This window comes from Elgaria multicarinata, chromosome 5, assembly GCF_023053635.1.
Source record: "Elgaria multicarinata webbii isolate HBS135686 ecotype San Diego chromosome 5, rElgMul1.1.pri, whole genome shotgun sequence".
Classification (NCBI taxonomy): Eukaryota; Metazoa; Chordata; class Lepidosauria; order Squamata; family Anguidae; genus Elgaria; species Elgaria multicarinata.
Window position 1 is genome coordinate 5256483 of NC_086175.1, and position 21923 is coordinate 5278405.

Below are 21923 nucleotides of genomic sequence, written 5' to 3' on the forward strand. Positions count from 1 at the left end.
GGCCATCAAGTCCAACCCCCTGCTCAATGCAGGAATCCACTCTAAAGCATCCCTGACAGATGGTTGTCCAGCTGCCTCTTGAAGGCCTCTAGTGTGGGAAAGCCCACCACCTCCCTAGGTAACTTGCTCTAACAGTCAGGAAGTTTTTCCTGATGTCCAGCCGGAATCTGGCTTCCTGTAACTTGAGCCCGTTATTCCGTGTCCTGCACTCTTGGAGGATCGAGAAGAGATCCTGGCCCTCCTCTGTGTGACAACCTTTTAAGTATTTGAAGAGTGCTATCATGTCTCCCCTCCATCTTCTCTTCTCCAGGCTAAATATGCCCAGTTCTTTCAGTCTCTCTTCATAGTCTTCCTATCCCATCATTAAATAAGTCACAGATCTAGCAGACTTGGCACAAAACACACATTTGTTCTGTTGAACACAGTGAATTCTAACACAAGTCTGGGGAGAGGTAATCAACTATGGATCCTAGTAGACATTATTATTATTATTATTATTATTATTATTATTATTTCTATACCACCCAGTAGCTGCAGCTCTCTGGGTGGTTTATATAAGATCAAAACAATTAAAAGTTATATACAAAATTTAAAACCATAAAAAACATACAGTAAACACAAAACATACATCTAAAACCAACTATAAGCTGTCAGCCAAACCTAAAAACAGATCTGGGATCGGTTCAGCTCATCACGAACAAGGAAACTTATATTGACAAATAGTCATTCTCCATGCTAATGAAGGGAGTACGAAGAAAATACAATGTTTAGAATTGGCTTTAACTTATATGTTGCTTTTTCACAAATCAGACTACATTCCAAGTTGATCACAATACACAAAATGGAAAGGTCAATTCATAAAATATAATATCAGTGTGTATGTCCATAACTATCAATAACATTTCAATAATCTGAGCTCACGTTACCAACCAAGAAAGAGATCTTGGGATTGTGGTGCCTGCAGAACCTTAAATTATTTTGTTGCTTTATGTTTAAAGGTACAGCATTCTCATTTCCCCTTATTTTTTTGTTTATTTAAAAGACTAAACAAGAAAGAGATCTTGGGATTGTGGTGGACGCTCGATGAAAATGTCAACCCAGTGTGCGGCCACTGTAAAGAAGGCAAACTCCATGTTAGGCATCATTAGAAAAGGAATTGAGAATAAAACTGCCAGTATCATACAGCCTTTATTCAAATCTATGGTGCAACCACACTTAAAATACTGTGTACAGTTTTGGTCACCACACATAAAAAAAGATATTGTGGAGATGGAAAGAGTGCAGAAAAAGGCAACTAAAATGATCAAGGGATTGGAGCATCTCCCCTATGAGGAAAAGTTACAACAGCTGGGATTGTTCAGCTTGGAAAAAGAAGACTAAGGGGAGACATGATACAGGTGTACCAAATTATGCATGGTGTGGATAGGGAAACATTTTCCTCCTTGTCTCATAATACTAGAACCCGGGGTCATCCTATGAAGCTGATTGGTGGGAGATTCAGGACAGATAAAAGGAAGTACTTCTTCACACAGTGCATAGTTAAACTATGGAATTCACTACCACAAGATGTAGTGATGGCCACCAATTTGGATGGCTTTAAAAGGGGGTTGGATAAATTCCTGGAGGAGAAGGCTATCAATGGGATACTAGTTGTGATGGCTAAGTGCAACCTCCAGTATCAGAGGCAGTAAGCCTGTATACATTAGTTGCTGGGGAAAATGGGTGAGAGGGTGCTATTGCACTGTGTCCTGCTTGTGGTTTCCTGGTCAACAGCTGGTTGGCCACTGGGTGAACAGAATACTGGACTAGATGGACCTTTCGTCTGATCCAGCATGGCTCTTCTTAAGTTCTTATAGATTGAAATATTTACTTTATTGACTGCCATTGATTTCACTGGGTCTACTCTAAGTATGACTAAGTCTGGATCCAGCCCATTGGGTTGGTTCACATGACATGCTGGGGGCGCCATGGCTTATTTAATCCATGGTGAGCCATGGTGTGCTGGGTGTGTGTGGCTTCCATTATGAATATGCAGTCCCCAATGGGGGTTCAGCATATTGTCCGAACCCAGACAAACAATCCTTGCATAACTGTTATTTAACCCACAATGAGCTGAGGCCTGTGCTGTACAACCACCATTATAAATATGGAAATATCTGGCATGTTGTCTAAACCTAGCCATGCTGGGTTATTCAAAGTTTAAATAGCTACAGCTTCATGAAAAATATATACTCCCTCCTAAACATCAGATACAAATGTTTTAATTTGATCATCCTCAGCCTTAAATAATCCTTGCATAACCCTCAGTTTGTGCAAGGGTTATTTAGCCCTTGAATAACTGATGGTGGCCAGGTTTGGATGACGTGCCATAGCCTCATGGGGGCTTGCATATTCGTAATGGTGCTTGATACCCATTACACATTCATCATGGTGTGTAGTGTGAACCAGGTAATTTTCTCTTATGAATACTAGTCTGCTCAGGACTTGGAGAATTCCTTGAGATGATTAAGGACGATTAAGTTCACAACTCAAAAGAAAGAATATATACCAAATTCATCACAAGGCCTGTTGTAGAAGTCAAAATATTTTAGTTTTTTAAATTAATTTATGTATGCATTTTATCTAGAGTTGTGTGGTAGCAGGAGAAGGAGCCAGTAATGGACTGTAAGAGTTTATATAGCATTGAAACAGAAGATGGGGTGGAGGAGGGTAAAAGCCATGCAGGGCACATGTATTACCTCTCTTGAGCTCTTCAGTTGTTTTAGGAATTGTTCTCAAGATTGAGAAGAAAGGATTATATATCACTAGCTGTACCCTGCCACGCGTTGCTGTGGCTCAATCTGGTTAAATTGAAAAGAAAGAAAAGACAAAGCGGATGTTTCTAATATGTTTAATTTCACAATGCTTGTGGATATACAATATTTTTAGTTGTTCCATTGTCTGTGTAGATATAGAGATTGTCTGGTTTCCCGACTCTAGAACACACAACATATAATTGTCCATGTGAGAAGCAATCTGTGCCTAGATCTAAACCGCACAATTCTAAAGATTGGCCCTGAGCTTTGTTGATGGTGATTGCAAACACCAATCGAATTGGGAATTGCAATCTCTTAAATTGAAATGGCATATCTGTTGGAATCATAGGAATGCGAGGAATGAGGACATCTTCACCTTTGAAAGGTCCTGTCAAGATTGATCTCCGACTATAGTTGGAGCATTGAATCTTCGCACATGTTCTCCAGCAGGCGTTTTGTCAGCATGAATAACAACCTTGTGTGTATCAGATGGCATCATGTCAATTGCTGTTTTGAACAAATGTACTAAATTGTTTTTTTCGTGAATTAGCTGTTGCAGTTTTGAAACGTTGGACCTTTTTATGCCGGTATAAATTCCGCAGCGTGCATTCAATTCATCATTGCCATCACCAATGAAATACATTTGTAGGAATTTATGTCAACTATCTTGAAACGGAAGGAAGGAGCCAGCTTTATGATAAATTTGTCCTTTTACTTTGAAAGTTGGCCTAAATGGAGCTGTTACGATTGCTGCTCCGAACGACGTCATTTGGAAGCATGAGTTGTATTTCCTGATGTTAGATAGGAAATGCTTTGATTCTACGGTATATCCGGCAAGAAAAGTTTGTAATGGCTCTGGTGGTTCTCCAAGTTGAGGCAGTTTAATTTTTCCATAAGCGCAACACATTCCTTTTGTTTCTCCATTAAATTTAAGAGCCTTGCAATAAGGACACACTTCAGTCATAGTGCCGATGAAAATATGCCGCCTCAAACTATAATCATCAGCTGGGTTGTACCGGAATGCAGGGCGATTGTAATCGTGTGATTGTTTACCACAGAGTCGTGTTTGACACTGACGTGCTGTTTCTCGTTGACGTCTTTCAGCCACTCTCAGCCTGTCGCGTTCATTCTGTTGAGAACAAAGCAGATCTGAAGCTGTAGAACGCGATTGCCGTGCTCACAACTATGCATCGTCAAGTCTGGCTGAACGTTGCTTGGCTAGTTCTTTGGCATGTGTTTGAGGCATTCTTTTTTTTCTTCTCGTTTGCTGATGCCCGTTCTTCCTCAGTCTGATTTGCAATTTCTCGTCGCAGTGCTTCCGCTCTGCGAGTACGACGACCTAAGTGTGATCTTCTGCGAGGCATTATTTGGATGAAGTAAAGCAGATTGTTTGGTTTTTTAAAAAGGATGTTTTTATGGTGAGGAGGTTAGTGGAAACTCCTGGCAGTTACCTTTCTTCAGAACGTGTAACTGTCACAGGTGTGACATCTATATTCACTCAGCCAATTGTGAGAGAACATGCAAATAGGAGAGGAGACAGAGGCAGTGGATTGGCCTGCTGTTTTGTTTTTTAAAAAGGATGTTTTTACGGTGAGGAGGTTAGTGGAAACTCCTGGCAGTTACCTTTCTTCAGAACGTGTAACTGTCACAGGTGTGACATCTATATTCACTCAGCCAATTGTGAGAGAACATGCAAATAGGAGAGGAGGCAGAGGCAGTGGATTGGCCTACTGGTTGGCGATGTCACAATGACCTATAAGAGCAAATAGGAGAGAACATGCAAATAGGAGAGAAGGCAGAGGTGTTGCTGTGGCTCAGTCTTGTTAAATTGAAAAGAAAGAAAAGACAAAGCGGATGTTTCTAATATGTTTAATTTCACAATGCTTGTGGATATACAATATTTTTAGTTGTTCCATTGTCTGTGTAGATATAGAGATTGTCTGGTTTGCCGACTCTAGAACACGCAACATATAATAGTCCATGTGAGAAGCAATCTGTGTCTAGATCTAAACCGCACAATTCTAAAGATTGGCCCTGAGCTTTGTTGATGGTGATTGCAAACACCAATCGAATTGGGAATTGCAATCTCTTAAATTGAAATGGCATATCTGTTGGAATCATAGGAATGCGAGGAATGAGGACATCTTCACCTTTGAAAGGTCCTGTCAAGATTGATCTCCGACTATAACAATTGCCACTTCGTCTATAGTTGGAGCATTGAATCTTCGCACATGTTCTCCAGCAGGCATTTTGTCAGCATGAATAACAATCTTGTGTGTATCAGATGGCATCATGTCAATTGCTGTTTTGAACAAATGTACTAAATTGTTTTTTTCGTGAAGTAGCTGTTGCAGTTTTGAAACGATGGACCTTTTTATGCTGGTATAAATTCCGCAGCGTGCGTTCAATTCATCATTGCCATCACCAATGAAATACATTTGTAGGAATTTATGTTGACTATCTTGAAATGGAAGGAAGGCGCCGGCTTTATGATAAATTTGTCCTTTGACTTTGAAAGTTGGCATAAATGGAGCTGTGATGATTTCTGCGCCGAACGACGTCATTTGGAAGCATGAGTTGTATTTCCTGATGTTAGATAGGAAATGCTTTGATTCTGCGGTATATCCAGCAAGCAAAGTTTGTAATGGCTTTGGTGGTTCTCCAAGTTGAGGCAGTTTAATTTTTCCATAAGCACAACACATTCCTTTTGTTTCTCCATTAAATTTAAGAGCCTTGCAATAAGGACACACTTCAGTCATAGTGCCGATGAGAACATGCCGCCTCAAACTATAATCATCAGCTGGGTTGTACCGGAATGCAGGGCGATTGTAATCGTGTGATTGTTTACCATGGAGTCATGTTTGACGCTGATGTGCTGTTTCTCGTTGACGTCTTTCAGCCACTCTCAGCCTGTCGCATTCATTCTGTTGAGAACAAAGCAGATCTGAAGCTGTAGAACGTGATTGCCGTGCTCGCAACCGTGCATCCTCAAGTCTGGCTGAACGTTGCTTGGCTGGTTCCTTGGCACGTATTTGAGGCATTCTTTTTCTTTTTTTCTCGTTTGCTGATGCCCGTTCTTCCTCAGTCTGATTTGCAATTTCTCGTCGCAGTGCTTCCGCTCTGCGAGTACGATGACCTAAGTGTGATCTTCTGTGAGGCATTATTTGGATGAAGTAAAGCAAATTGTTTGGTTTTTAAAAAAGGATGTTTTTACGGTGAGGAGGTTAGCGGAAACTCCTGGCAGTTACCTTTCTTCAGAACGTGTAACTGTCACAGGTGTGACATCTATATTCACTCAGCCAATTGTGAGAGAACATGCAAATAAGAGAGAAGGCAGAGGCAGTGGATTGGCCTACTGGTTGGCGATGTCACAATGATCAGCAGGACTGGTTTTGAGGAGGCCTATTTCTTCGATTTTAAGACAAACTTTTGACCCCATATAGAACATAGTTACATAACAACGCTCGTGTATTCGAATGCAACGTTGTGTCAAAATTTCAAAGCAATCGGTGAAGAACTTTTGGAGATATAACGTCTGTTTCGAACGGACATTTACATTTTTATTTATATAGACTAGCTGTACCCTGCCACGCGTTGCTGTGGCTCAGTCTGGTTAAATTGAAAAGAAAGAAAAGACAAAGTGGATGTTTCTAATATGTTTAATTTCACAATGCTTGTGGATATACAATATTTTTAGTTGTTCCATTGTCTGTGTAGATATAGAGATTGTCTGGTTTGCCGACTCTAGAACACGCAACATATAATTGTCCATGTGAGAAGCAATCTGTGTCTAGATCTAAACCGCACAATTCTAAAGATTGGCCCTAAGCTTTGTTGATGGTGATTTCAAACACCAATCGAATTGGGAATTGCAATCTCTTAAATTGAAATGGCATATCTGTTGGAATCATAGGAATGCGAGGAATGAGGACATCTTCACCTTTGAAAGGTCCTGTCAAGATTGTTCCTTCTATGACGTTGCTCAGTAATTTTTTTACTGCAAGCCGCGTGCCGTTGCAAAGTTTTGGCTGGTTGATATTTCGCAACATGATAATTGGCATGCCGATTTTCAATTGCAGTACGTGCGGTGGCATCCCTGGCAGATCGAGTGAATTCAAAAATTCTGTTGGATAATTAACCGCTTCATCTGCTTCCACAACAATGTCGATGGACTTGTATGTGACTGCCTCGCTTTGAATGTTAGATTGAATAATATTGTTAAGTTCGTAGACGTTTTTGTTCTTGGCCGCAAGAATAGCTCGTTCACTCAGCCAATCGTGATTGTTATAATTGGTTTGAATATTTGGAAATACTTTTTCAACCAATTCTTCTTTTGACGTCACTAAATTACAGAAGTTATGAGGTAATAAAATTCATCCTGAGGTCAGATCAACCGGCACCTTTCCGTTCCCAATTTCCAGCAATTGACGTGAGAATATCTCAGCTGATCGATCGTTTTGCAGCTGGACACGCATGTTTGTAGTTAATTTTAATGTCTTTACGTGTCGCCACAAAGTAGAGTATTTCAGGCAAGCATTTATTTCGTCCGCTGGTGTCGATCGAGGAATTACAGGTAATGTTTGCCTGAAATCTCCTGCAAGCAATATTAATGTGTTCCCAAATGGTCTGATGTTTCCACGCAAATCTTGCAATGATCTATCAAGAGCCTCGAGTGATTTTTTGTGTGCCATTGTGCATTCATCCCAAACAATAAGTTTGCATTTTTGTAATATTTTTCCCATGCCGGATGCTTTGGAAATGTTGCACGTGGGAGTTTCAATGAATTGTATGTTTAATGGCAATTTCAAAGCGGAATGAGCAGTTCTTCCACCAGGTAGCAATGTCGCAGCTATTCCAGACAACGCAAGAGCTAAGGCTATGTCATTTTGGGATCGAATTGCTGCCAGAATCAATCTAATTAGGAATGTTTTACCAGTTCCTCCTGGCGCATCTAAGAAGAAGATTTCTCCAATCCCGTTATTGATGGTTTTCATTATTTGATCATAAATGCGTTTTTGCTCAAGTGTTAGTTGATTGCACATACGACAAAAGATCATCCGTGTTGTAATTTTGTTCATGACGCAATTCTACATCGAACGAAGCAGCAACAGTTCGATTCGGTGATGGCATTCCCAATTGATTGAGAACTTTGTTTGCGATTTCTAAGCACAAATCTTCAATCATTATCAACACTTCGTTGTAGATTTCTGGTGTGAAATCCATGTTTATATTTGAATTTTCTTTGCGTATTCGACGGAGAATATCTTCAGCCATGTCCGATTTATATTTCTCCCATAACTCTGTTGGAGATGAAGGAGAGCAGGCAGTCAATATGATTGCAAACAATGCACGAATTTGATTTGGATGTGACATGTTGCATGCGTCATTAATGCATACATCCCAGTGTCGGTTGTTCTCCAATAAATTCAGAGCTTGACATGCACTGCGGAAAGTGGCATGTGTAACGCCGTTGACAATTCTCAATTGATGGAAAGACGTTGGACCGGGCACATTTACCAACAGCATGCGAAGAAAGAAGCATTCATCTTGATTGGGATGCACGGTGTACAGTCTGCCTATCGTTGTTGCTTTGAATATGCCAGGTTGTCCGTCGACTTGCTGTCCTTGTTTGCGTCATTGAAATGATTTTCTACTTGCATTCCATGTGTAATACGTAGGTTTTTGCAGTGTTTTTACAAATGCATCATTTTGACATAACATGAAGAAACCAGTTAACGTTGTAGCCGGTGGATTCAGGGCTATTTTTTCCACATTTGCAGCTGTGAAATAAATGCGTTGTCCATTTTCTAGATGTACTGCTAAGTGAACAACAGCTGGACTTCGTTCATGTATGGGAAATGATAGAATTCGCCATACAGCTTCATTGCTGCTTATGTATCTTCCAGCCTGATACTGTGCTATTTCATCGATATGTATGACCGCATTCCTATCACTTATTTCTGGTTGCACGCCAAAAACTGCCATGTCGCTGCCTTTATTCACGTACTTACAAAAGTATTTTATTGATTTTACGGAGTTACAGTATTCCACGTTTATGTGCGCTTTATATGTTTTTGATAGCAAAGGCGAATATGGAACAACCCACCGGCTATCTACTTCGATGTCACCGTTTTGCATTTTTATGGTTGCTAATTTTCCGCCATCTTCTGCTGATCTTCGTCTGTATAAAAGATATCCATCGTTTCCTGTAACTGTGTTGGATACTAATGCTCGAGGATATCGTTTAGAACATTTTCCGTCTATCATGCATGGTGAATTTGGATTCAGTGTACCGCAAGGTTCATGTATCATATTTTTCGTCACAACTTCATGCAAATCCTTATCGACGTTGGCATCTGGTATTTCAGCGCATATTACACTGTCAATTTCATTTGAAGTGATTTTGGTTTTGAGCCAGATTAGTATATGTGTGTGTGGCAATCCTCTCTTTTGCCATTCCACTGAGTACATCCAGCAGCGCACAGACCCAAGCACTTCCTGTTTTACCATGAAATCCATCAGCGATTTCAGCTTCTGTCTGAAAACACGTGCTGTGATGTCATGCCTATCCACCGGCGATTGGCCAGGAAGTAAGAGCTGTTGTATATCGTCCCAAGCTGGATTGCATGTGAATGTAGTGAATAGGTCTGGACGGCCGTAGTGACGAACATACGCAATTGCATCTTGAGCATACTCATGCATATGACGTGGACTGCCTGTATATGAAGATGGCAAAATCGTTAGTCTTCCAACGTTAGTTGTATTACCGTCATTTACAACTGCATCTCGCAAATGAATGTATTCTTCTGAGCGAAGCTTGGTCTGATTTAAACGGATGAATATCAAACGTTCTGTTTCTATTTTTGCATACATATCTACGATGTATTGATGAAACAATTGACGGCATTTCAAAATGTGATTGTCTTCATTTTCTCAAATCATTAATCGGTATGAATAATAGTTCATTGCGCTGCATTTCATATCTGTTTCTTCGCCACTGACTGGATTTATCATCTTAACGTTGAAGTGATATCCATCGGCACCATCCCAAAAAATGATTGGATATTGCAGGGCATCGTAGCATCGATGAATTTCTGCAATTTTTTTCAATTGATTGTTTTTCCGATGAATAACAATATCTCTAGGTTGAAATTGATCTCCGACTATAACAACTGCCACTTTGTCTATAGTTGGAGCATTGAATCTTCGCACATGTTCTCCAGCAGGCGTTTTGTCAGCATGAATAACAATCTTGTGTGTATCAGATGGCATCATGTCAATTGCTGTTTTGAACAAATGTACTAAATTGTTTTTTTCGTGAAGTAGCTGTTGCAGTTTTGAAACGATGGACCTTTTTATGCTGGTATAAATTCCGCAGAGTGTATTCAATTCATCATTGCCATCACCAATGAAATACATTTGTAGGAATTTATGTTGACTATCTTGAAATGGAAGGAAGGAGCCAGCTTTATGATAAATTTGTCCTTTGACTTTGAAAGTTGGCGTAAATGGAGCTGTGATGATTTCTGCGCCGAACGATGTCATTTGGAAGCATGAGTTGTATTTCCTGATGTTAGATAGGAAATTCTTTGATTCTGCGGTATATCCAGCAAGCAAAGTTTGTAATGGCTCTGGTGGTTCTCCAAGTTGAGGCAGTTTAATTTTTCCATAAGCGCAACACATTCCTTTTGTTTCTCCATTAAATTTAAGAGCCTTGCAATAAGGACACACTTCAGTCATAGTGCCGATGAGAACATGCCGCCTCAAACTATAATCATCAGCTGGGTTGTACCGGAATGCAAGGCGATTGTAATCATGTGATTGTTTACCACGGAGTCGTGTTTGACGCTGATGTGCTGTTTCTCGTTGACGTCTTTCAGCCGCTCTCAGCCTGTCGCATTCATTCTGTTGAGAACAAAGCAGATCTGAAGCTGTAGAACGCGATTGCTGTGCTCGCAATCGTGCATCCTCAAGTCTGGCTGAACGTTGCTTGGCTGGTTCCTTGGCACGTATTTGAGGCATTCTTTTTCTTTTTTTCTCGTTTGCTGATGCCCGTTCTTCCTCAGTCTGATTTGCAATTTCTCGTCGCAGTGCTTCCGCTCTGCAAGTACGACGATCTAAGTGTGATCTTCTGTGAGGCATTATTTGGATGAAGTAAAGCAAATTGTTTGGTTTTTTAAAAAGGATGTTTTTACGGTGAGGAGGTTAGCGGAAACTCCTGGCAGTTACCTTTCTTCAGAACGTGTAACTGTCACAGGTGTGACATCTATATTCACTCAGCCAATTGTGAGAGAACATGCAAATAAGAGAGAAGGCAGAGGCAGCGGATTGGCCTACTGGTTGGCGATGTCACAATGATCAGCAGGACTGGTTTTGAGGAGGCCTATTTCTTCGATTTTAAGACAAACTTTTGTCCCCATATAGAACATAGTTACATAACAATGCTCGCATATTCGAATGCAACGTTGTGTCAAAATTTCAAAGCAATCGGTGAAGAACTTTCGGAGATATAACGTCTGTTTCGAACGGACATTTACATTTTTATTTATATAGATTTATATAAAACTGACTGTGCTAAAAACTGGAGAATGATCAAATGAAAACTTTTATATCTGATGTCCAGGTGGGAGAAAATGTTTTTCATTATGTTGCAGCTATTTGCATAGGTAAAATCCATGGAAATGTAGCAAGTAGTGGGAAACACATGAAACAAGTAACAGTAGAAAACCACATCTCTCTAACTATTGCATATTATTGATTTTTTAGCATTTCCCAGCGTAAAACATTATTTACAATTCTCAGTTCATTGATCCTCAGAACTCCCCATATGAGAGGTTGGATAGGGTGAAAAATGGGCCAGATGCTCCTAGACATCAAAGTAGTGTCATGAGGCTGTGTTTATCTACCCACTTTACAGCTGTGTGAAAATATTCAAGTTGGCTGCCTTTTCATCTCTCCTTCCAAGAGGGAGGGGATGTGGCTTGCTGTGCTTGAAAGTTACCCTTCCCTCCACACTCAGCACAAGTTGGTACTGCCATAGACTGCTTGCTTAATAGCATTAATAGAGAGGAAGGGGGCATGTTTACATAGTGTGATGGAGGCTAGCACAGTAAGGAGGAACTGCTCAAGGCACGAACAGCATCCTCATGTGGCCAGACTGATTATTCAAGTAACAGCAAGTAAAGCATCATGCAGCCTGGTTGCTGCTGGTGCTAGGGAAGGTCTTGGTGGCACATGTGTGCCCGCAGGCACCACGTTGGAAACCCATGATATTATGAGCTCCATCACACAAATTTTTTTCCCCTGGTATGCACCTGTCATTTTGACGTCCGTTTCACTAGCGCAGCAAGCACTGGTCCCTTTCATGATCACCACTGTACTGGTGAACTCTCTTTTCACTCGTTTGTTCTCCCACTATTGAGCCCGCCCCACCACTTCTCCTTCCCCCTCCATTAGTTCTTGGGTGATGGACACGGGCACCTTCCCCCCCTTGCTCTGGTTTTGCTGTCTAGCGTTTTACCAATTCAGTGTTTAATTGCCTGGGTACCATTTCTGCAGGCAATGAGGGTGGGGTTGGAGCAGCCCAAGTCCATCTGACCAGCTCAGCACAAGTCCATTCATTAAACCAACAGACTCAGCAAGCTGGAGGAGAACTGCCCCACCCTCCTTTTTCATCAGCAGGATCACCCCCAACAAAAGCAACATAGCATGAGGACAGCAGTACACAGGGACGGAAGGGCGCTTTTATTTTGCTTGGAGAAAATAAATTGCACTTTCCCTGCTCTAGAAAAAGATGGAAAATGGAGGGGAAGAGGCAAAGTGACTGCAGGACAGGCATGACGTCATGTGAGTATCACGTTTCAAAAGGCAGGACGAGAGTGTGATAAAATGCTGGTGTGATGGAGCAGAACATCTACTTTGGCCCTGAGAGGACACATTCCATAATTATAGGAATAGGGGGTTGGACTCGATGGGTTTATAGGCCCCTTCTAACTCTATGATTCTATGATTCTATGCTTAATCCACTAGGTAGCTCCCTCTTCAAACACTAGCTTCAGAATTAAACTGATTCTGCAGTTTATAACTTTGCCAGCAGTTGCACCCATAGGGGCAGAAAGAACTTTACCTTTAATCAGATGCTCAAAACTTTACCAAAGTAGTGAAGCATTGCATTTCTTGAAAAGCCTGAATAAAGTACAGCAGTAGTTTTCACCAAAATTGGTGGAGGAGGGTGGGGAATGGTAGTCCTGTTGAACAATTTGAGTTAAAAGGCTAAATGTGTCAATTTCCAGCACTATTTAACTTGCTGTACCTTTTATTACATCAATTTGAAATGTGACACATTTTCATCATGGATTGTGGATGCCAAATTTCATGTTATTAGCTCAACAAGTGCCATTTTTATAACCAATAGAATTAATTAATCTTTACTTTCTTAGTAAACATTGGGTGGTCATCTTTTCCTTGACTGACCAAAAGCCAGCAAGTATATTGAAGAATAGTAGTGTAAAGTAGATGGGAATAATCTAAATATATGGGTTCCATTAGCTGGATAGTTTCACTGTCTTTTGATATGATTTCTACTTCCCCCCTTGAATTCAACTTGATATCCAGTCACTTCCTGAAAATAATATTTGCTGATACATCTTAAATAATTTGAAAATGTGAAATCTAATTTTATCGTTTCATAGATTCCAGAAATATATCTTGTTCTCTCAAGGGAGGAGATCAGAAATCTGTTGCCATGGTAATGCTCTTTTACTTTGCCTACCAGTCAATATAACAGTGCTGCTTTATGTTCCTCCCACCTGCCTTGCTTTAAGGAGGCAGCTGCATTTCAGGATTGTTAATAACGTTTTTGGAAGGAGTGCCCATTATTGTCTTACACTGGAGGTGCTTTGTATATTCAGGGCGGTACTTAGATTATTTCGGGGGAAAGAGGGAGAAATCTGTGTGTGTGTGTGTGTGCATTTAACTGAGTGTCAAAAAAACCAGTGCTTGAGTGGAAAATACGTCCATGCATGGGATTCACCAGTCCCGTGCCCCCCAGCTACACCTCACTGTGTCACATCACTCTACACCACTCCAGAGGGACTGCTGATCCTCAATACATTTTTTGGGAGAGGGGAGGGCAGTTGACTTTGCAGGGTGTGTGTGTGTGTGGATAGCGAGGAGTGGAAGCAAAAAAGCCCTGGTGTGCATGCAGAACACTACACACCACTTTTTGATCCCAGTTACTATGCTTTTAAACAGTCCTCAGTTAGGGTAGGGTGGAAAACCTCCCCCAAGTGCACTTTACAATGCAGAATTTACACAGAAGTAGATCTACAACATAGTTCTCCCGTGATATTGCTGTGTTCTGTCACCCGCATAATGTCTCCAGATTTCCCATTTTCTTTCTGGAAACAAAAGCACACCTGGGAGGAGGAGAAATATCCCAAGAATTCCCTCATTTTGTGTTTGGGATGTTTTTATGTTCCAGCCAATGTAGCATATTGGGACATTGAGATAAAAAAAAACAACACTGTTCAAAAAACAGCTGGTCTAGAAAAGCAGAATTTATTGCTTTGGAGATAAGATGCAACCTCCACCCTTTCGAATGTACCTAATAATAATAATAATAATAATAATAATAATATATATATATATATATATATATATATATTTTCTTACCCGCCTCTCCATTTTGACCTAGGAAGACATATCTGTGGCTGGAGTAAGAAATTCATGGCTGCTTAAAGAAAAGTGTGTTATTGTCTCCCCTCACCCCCCAATTCTAAGTGGAATTCTAAATGCCTAAGAATTTTTTCTGGAAACCCCCAAGTAGGGATGTACATGAATTTTATTCCTGTTTGTAACCCCAAATGCAAGCAGGAGCACAATCCTCAGATAAGTTTCTTAATTTTTCAAACTTGCATTCATGTTTGGAATTTTGCAATTTCGTAATAGCGCACTTCTGAACACAAACAGAAGTTTGGAAAATTTCATTCCCCCCCCCCGACAATTGTGCTCCTGCTTGCACAAGACAGCTCTATCATACATGTTTGCAAGCCTCTTTCATGGGTGGGAAGGATAAGAAATGCACGTGAAGTTCTCTGAAATCTCCCCTTTGCAATCGCATGGAACAACTAGCAACTCAGCATTCCATACTTAGCTGTTTTTATTCCTTTTGCAGAGTTCAATGAAATAAGCACTTTTCAGCCCAGAGGAAGCTCTTCAGCTGTGCTCTTTCAGATGACAAAGAAAAGGCTGACGTGCTCAATTCCTACTTTGCCTCAGTCTTCTCCCAAAAGTGGGTCTATGATCCCCCTGGAGAAAGTGAAGCAGAAGTTGAGGGGGCAGGATTGCAGTTTGAGATTGATAAACAAATGGTCAAAGAACACCTAATTTCCTTGAATGAGTTCAAATCTCCAGGGCCCGATGAACTGCATCCTAGAGTAATGAAGGAGCTAGCAGAAGAACTCTCAGAACCTTTGTCTATTATCTTTGCAAAATCATGGAAGACGGGTGAGGTGCTGGACGACTGGAGGAGAGCTAACGTTGTCCCTAACTTCAAAAAGGGCAAAAAGGAGGAACCTGGGAACTACAGACCAGTCAGTCTGACATCCATCCCTGGGAAAATTCTGGAGCAGATTATAAAGAAGTCAAACTGTAAACACCTTGAAATCAATGCGGTGATCACTAGAAGCCAACATGGATTTGTCAAGAACAAGTCCTGTCAGACAAATTGGATCTCATTTTTTGATAAGGTAACCTCCCTTGTGGACCGTGGGAATGCTATGTACGTCATATATCTTGACTTCAGCAAAGCATTTGACAAAGTGCCCCATGATATTCTGATTAACAAACTAGCTAAAAGTGGGCTAGATGGAACAACTATTAGGTGGATTCACAGTTGGCTACAGAATCGGACTCAAAGAGTACTTATCAATGGAACCTTCTCAAACTGGGGAGAGGCAACAAGTGGGGTACCGCAGGACTCAGTCCTGGGCCCAGTGCTCTTCAACATTTTTGTTAATGATTTGGACAAAGAGGTGCAGGGAACGCTGATCAAATTTGCAGATGACACAAAATTGGGTGGGATAGCTAATACCCTGGAAGACAGAAACAAACTTCAAAGTGACCTTGATAGGCTGGAGTGCTGGCTGAAAACAACAGGATGAAATTTAATAGGCATAAATGCCAAGTTCTACATTTAGGAAATAGAAACCAAATGCACAGTTACAAGATGGGGGATACTTGGCTCAGCAATACTACAAACGGGAAGGATCTTGGAATTGTTGTAGACTGCAAGCTGAATATGAGCCAACAGTGCGATATGGCTGCAAGAACGGCAACTGCTATTTTGGACTGCATTAATAGAAGTATAGCTTCCAAATCACATGAGGTACTGGTTCCTCTCTATTCGGCCGTGGTTTGGCCTCATCTAGAGTATTGCGTCCAGTTCTGGGCTCCACAATTCAAGAAGGACGCAGACAAGCTGGAGCGTGTTCAGAGGAGGGGCGGATCCACACGTCGTTCCGAAATCGCTTGCTTGTGTCTGGAGTGCGCCCCAAAGCTCATCGGGACACACAGACGTACTTTCAAAGCGCCTTTTCCCGGCTTTTGGGCTCGGTTATTTAGTCCGTCTTAGGTCAGTTTAAGGCGTCCCTTCTTCCAAGGTGTGAAACAATTAGTCTCTCTTTCCTCCCCGCCCCGCCCCGCCCACCAGACTTACTTTGTTTGTTGCCTTTTGACTTCCTCTCCTCTTCCGATAACATTTCCTGTCCGAAAAACACCATCCATCTTTAATCATCAACTTTTCCGCGAGCGAGGACAGGTGAGGTCGGTTCCATTTACATCAGTCGTTTCCGCTTTTGGCTTTCTCATTTCTAATTTTTTTTTTTATTTGTTCTGATCTATGCGCATCAATGCATATTCATTTAAAAGGCTCTTTACAGAGCGCCGGCTAGTATAGGCAAAGCCCCAAATCCGGCGCGAAAAGCAGCCTCCATTTTTCCGCTTCACCTTTCCAGCCAGGGATGGGGGATGGGGCAGGTATTACAACTGGGAATTACAACTGGGAATGGCGAAAGAGAGAAGGATGAGGAGAATGGATACCTGCCCCAACCCCCATTCCTGGCTGGAAAGGTGAAGCAGAAAAATGGCGGCTGCTTTTCGCGCCAGAATTGAACTTTGCCTATAGAGTTCAAAGCACACTTGCCTGCGCTCTGCGGCTGTACACTCTTTCCTCTTTCGCCATTCCCAGTTGTAATTCTTTTTTAATTTATTTATATTCCCCCTTTTCCCCCTTTACAGAGCGCTGGCTAGTATAGGCAGCCCCAAATCCAGCGCGAGAAGCAGCCTCCATTTTTCCTCTTCAGCTTTCCAGTGAGGGATGGGGGAGGGGGCAAGTATATATTATCCTCAGTCGTTCACTCTTTTGGCTTTCTCATTTGTAATGGTACAACAACAACAACAACAACAACAACAACAGTTTATTGCGGTCAATAGACCATTCCAGCAGATAAAAATTTTACATACAGCAAACTGAACATACCATTAACTATTAACTATTAAAAGTCAGGCGATCATAGAAGATCTAAAAGAAATGGCCAGGTTCAAAAACTTGGCCACTTGCTCAGTGGTTGATTTGTCTATATTACAAAGTAAAAGAGACGTTAAGAATTCAGTTGGGTGACCAGGATAAAATTGTAAAATAGGGTTTAGAAGATCATTTCTAGCCCCTAGATAAAATCTGCAAAACAGTAAAACATGAGATACAGTTTCCACTTCACTATTGTTGCAGGGGCAGCATCTGTTGAGCACTGGAATTTTATTAAATCTGCCCTCCAAAAGTTTGGAGGGAAGAACATTAAGTCTGGCTAATGAGAATGCTCTCCTGTATTTAGGAATAGACAACCAGCATAGATAAGGCATCCCATCTTTACAAAAGGAAGCTGGTAGTCCTAGGGACAGGGGGGAGCATGGGCCCCGTGCAGCACTCTGAAGGACTTGCATATCTATATCAAGCAGTCTCTGTTTCACTACTGATTTGGCACTAGCTAAATCCCTTGATAGTAGCTTTTGGGGGAGATAGGCCTACTGACTTGATTTTACTAGTCATGGCCTTTGCCCAAGGGGATTCAAAATGGCCTAACAGAATCTTAGATACTAGAGAATTAGATGTAGGTGCCATGTTACAGCGAAGCCAAAAATGGATAACATGAATCCAGGCCAGGCAATTAACAGAATTCAGACTGACTTCTAGTTTAAGAGCAGCTCCAGAAACACACTTGGGAACACCAAATAACATTCTAAGAAAAGAAGACTGAATACCCTCAAGGGAGGATTTAAAGCATGGGAACCAAATTGGAGCCCCATATAAAATCTGAGGGATGATTTTGGCTTTGAAAACCTGGACAGCTGCCGGAATGAATTGCCCGCCCCTTGTAAAAAAGAAGCGAGTAATTGCACCTAGGTGTCGTTCAGCTTTAGTCTTAGAGAGTTTTCCCTGTTCTTTCCAAGAGATGGTTTCATGGAACCATATACCCAAGTATTTATAGGAGCCCAGTTGCTCAATCATGGAGTTCTCCATGGCCCAAGAAAATCTAACCTTGCGTTTGGAAAACACCAAAACCTTAGATTTAGTATAATTAATAGAAAGCAAGTTTTCTGAGCAGTAGTTTACAAAGCCGCACAGCAATCTCTTGAGGCCCACCCTAGTCTGAGAGATCAGAACTGCATCGTCTGCATACAGAAGCAGAGAAACTTTAGTGTTCAGTATCTTAGGTGGGTGGGACAGGAAGGGCTCCAATGCGTGGGGGAGGTCTGACAAATACAGATTAAATAATAGAGGTGCGAGCACACAGCCTTGTCTAACCCCACATGAAGCAGCAATTTCTTTTGTGTAGTGACCTGATGGGCTGCACCGAACCTGAGCAGTGGTGTTATAGTAAAGAGACTGAATCAAAAACAGGAGTCTCTTATCCATAGAAAGCTGTTCCAATTTGTTCCACAGATGCGGGCGTGATATAGAATCAAAAGCCGATTTTAAATCAATGAAGGCTGCAAAAAGTTTGCCGCCTTTAGGGGCAGAATATTTGTGGGCCAGGTGAGTCAAGACCAGACAGTGGTCAAGGGTTGAGCAGCCGGGTTTAAAACCGATCTGCTCAACACCCAGTATGTCGTGCTCAATGGTCCATGCCTTTAGTTTGAGGCCTAAATAACTGGCATAGATCTTCCCCACTATCGATAACAAACTAATTGGGCGATAATTAGATGGATCATCTTTGCGGCCTTTTTTATATATTGGAATTATAAAAGCTTTCAGCCAAACAGCAGGAATAATGCCTGTGCGCCTATACACTATACATGCACTTCGCTGCGCTCTGTAAGGAGAAAATTAAACGAATATGCACTTATGCGCATAGATGAGAACAATTGAAAAAAAATTACAAAATGGGAATGCCGAAACACTGAGGAAAATTGAACGTCATTTTCACTTGTGCATCCAATTTTACTTAGGAGAAATAAAAAATACCTTTCGATGATCGCCAAGATAGACTGTGCGACGAAGAAGAACTAGCTCCATTGCCAAGCACACTTCAACAAAGACCTCGCCAACTGTCGAGCGGCCAACCCCAAACTGCTCTGCTGCATTTTTATAGAATCCCGGGTTAGCTAGCTTCCAAATAGCAATTGCCACATGCTTAGCCACTGAAAGCGGCTGCCTCATGGCCGTCAACTTCCTCTGGAGTGCAGGAGTCAGCTCAGCAACGATTTCAAACAGCGTGGCTCGAGTCACCCTGAAGCTCTCGATCCACCTTTCATCGTTCCATACGTTCAGAACTAAATTCTCCCACCAGTCCTTGCTACTGGGACGGAAAAAAGCATCTGAAAAAAGCATCTGAAAAAAGCAGGGAGATGAATGAACTCTGTGCCTAACACAACAAAGTTCCTCTCCTGCTCCAGCTGCTGCAGGAACAGCATCCTCTGTCTCTGGTGCATTTTCATGATTTTAAGGAGTTGTGAGCGGCGACGGTGGTAATCATCCTCGATCACAGACAGTGCTTGAAGAGCACATAGGAGTAAATTAATGGAAACAGCCATGATGCTGACTAACTCCATTTGGCTATCCATCTTCTCCACAAAGATCACAACGAACGACCAAACAGGGAATTCTTGGTTTGGAGGAATTTTTTTAAAAAAGGGGGTGTAGTATCTCTCAGGCATAGGGACCATACGGGTGAGCTTACCTGCTCAGCCTGCCACTTGCCTTTAGACTACCAGGCAATAACATCAGAGTCTTTTCATTGCTGGACTCCTTTATTACTAAAACCTCTTAGAACAGTGACACCAAACTCCCTCAGCAAGGCCCACAACACCAACTGACTGAAACAGAGGCCCCGCCCAGGCCTTTGATGAGGACCTGGAGACTAGCAGCTACAGGCCTCTTAAAGGTATATACATCCACATATCACAGGGGGGAGCAAGAGAGAACATCACAAGCATACCCCAAAGCCAGCCCCTAAGAAACGCCCACTTGGGACGGAAGAGACAGAAGTGTGAACCGCAGAGACGAAACGAAACGAAAGAAAAGCCGCATCAAGCAATAAGAAAGAGCCGCCTCATTTAGGAACGTTCTTTAAAAAGGCGAACTTAAGCAGTTTCTGAACGACGTGTGGATCCGCCCCAGGATGATCAGGGGTCTGGAAACAAAGCCCTATGAAGAGAGACTGAAAGAACTGGGCATGTTTAGCCTGGAGAAGAGAAGATGGAGGGGAGACATGACAGCACTCTTCAAATACTTAAAAGGTAGTCACACAGAGGAGGGCCAGGATCTCTTCTCGATCCTCCCAGAGTGCAGGACACGGAATAACGGGCTCAAGTTAAAGGAAGCCAGATTCCAGCTGGACATCAGGAAAAACTTCCTGACTGTTAGAGTAGTACGACAATGGAATCAGTTACCTAGGGAGGTTGTGGGCTCTTCCACACTAGAGGCATTCAAGAGGCAGCTGGACAACCATCTGTCAGGGATGCTTTAGGGTGGATTCCTGCATTGAGCAGGGGGTTGGACTCGATGACCTTGTAGGCCCCTTCCAACTCTGCTATTCTATGATTCTATGATTCTATAATTCTATGATCAATTGTTACCCAGCCTTTACTCCTCACTCCATATGATTTCCCAAAACTATGTATTAAGACTTCTATAGAAAGAGTAGGGATGTAAATTGTCTGGAAATAATGAAGTCATGGAGGAAAATGTTTTTAATCCTCTCTGTAAGATGAAAGACATTTCTTCCATTTCTTATTAAAATCATTGATCTAATGTATCGTTTACTGATAGTCATTTAGGGATGCTCCAAGTCATGCTCAGTTTCTCAATATGTGAGTACAGTCGCCATATTATAATATGGAAGAAAATGTACATTCTTGAAAGTTGGGGTTTTGTTCTTAATTAGACTTCACCACTAGAGAATGCTGCCTCTGTTATAAATTTTTTTTTAACTGCTCCCACCAGAATAAACCCTCTCGACCTAAAAGAAACCCAACAGCCTGATACTTATGGCATACGCATGGGATGGATTGACACTACTACTAGAGACAACCTTTCAAAATAAACAAATATATATATAATCAAGAGGGTTAAATCCTTGGAAAATGTATGGAGCTTACTCAAAAGCACAATAATAGAAGCTCAGCTAAAATGTATTCCACAGGTTAGGAAAGGTAGCACCAAGTCCAAGAGGTCACCGGCATGGTTAACAAGCAGTGTCAAGGAAGCTATTGTAGAAAAGAGGGCTTCCTTCAACAAATGGAAGTCTTACCCAAGTAAGGAAAATAAAAGGGAGCACAAGCTTGCACAAAGGTGATGCAAGCAAACAATAAGAGATGCAAAAAAGCATTTTGAAGAGCACATCGCTAATAATATCAAGTCTAACAATAAAGAATTCTTTAAATATATCAGAAGCAGGAAACCAGCTAGGGAAGCAGTTGGACTGATGGACGACAATGGAGTTAAGGAAGTACTAAAGGAGGACATTGCTAGATGATGGGGTAGCCCAGTGCGAGCCCTGGGCCGGACCCTGTGCATCCAGATGATGCACAAGGGATCCCGGGCTCAGGCAGGGATAACCCTCCCTTGGC

At 41.8% G+C, this 21923-nt stretch overlaps 1 protein-coding gene across 2 annotated transcripts in view; it reads left to right on the top strand.

Moving 5' to 3' along the window:
* Positions 1-21923, top strand: part of CTBP1 (C-terminal binding protein 1) — a 426424-nt gene that overhangs the window by 259689 nt on the left and 144812 nt on the right. The gene's annotated exons all lie outside the window — the stretch shown is intronic.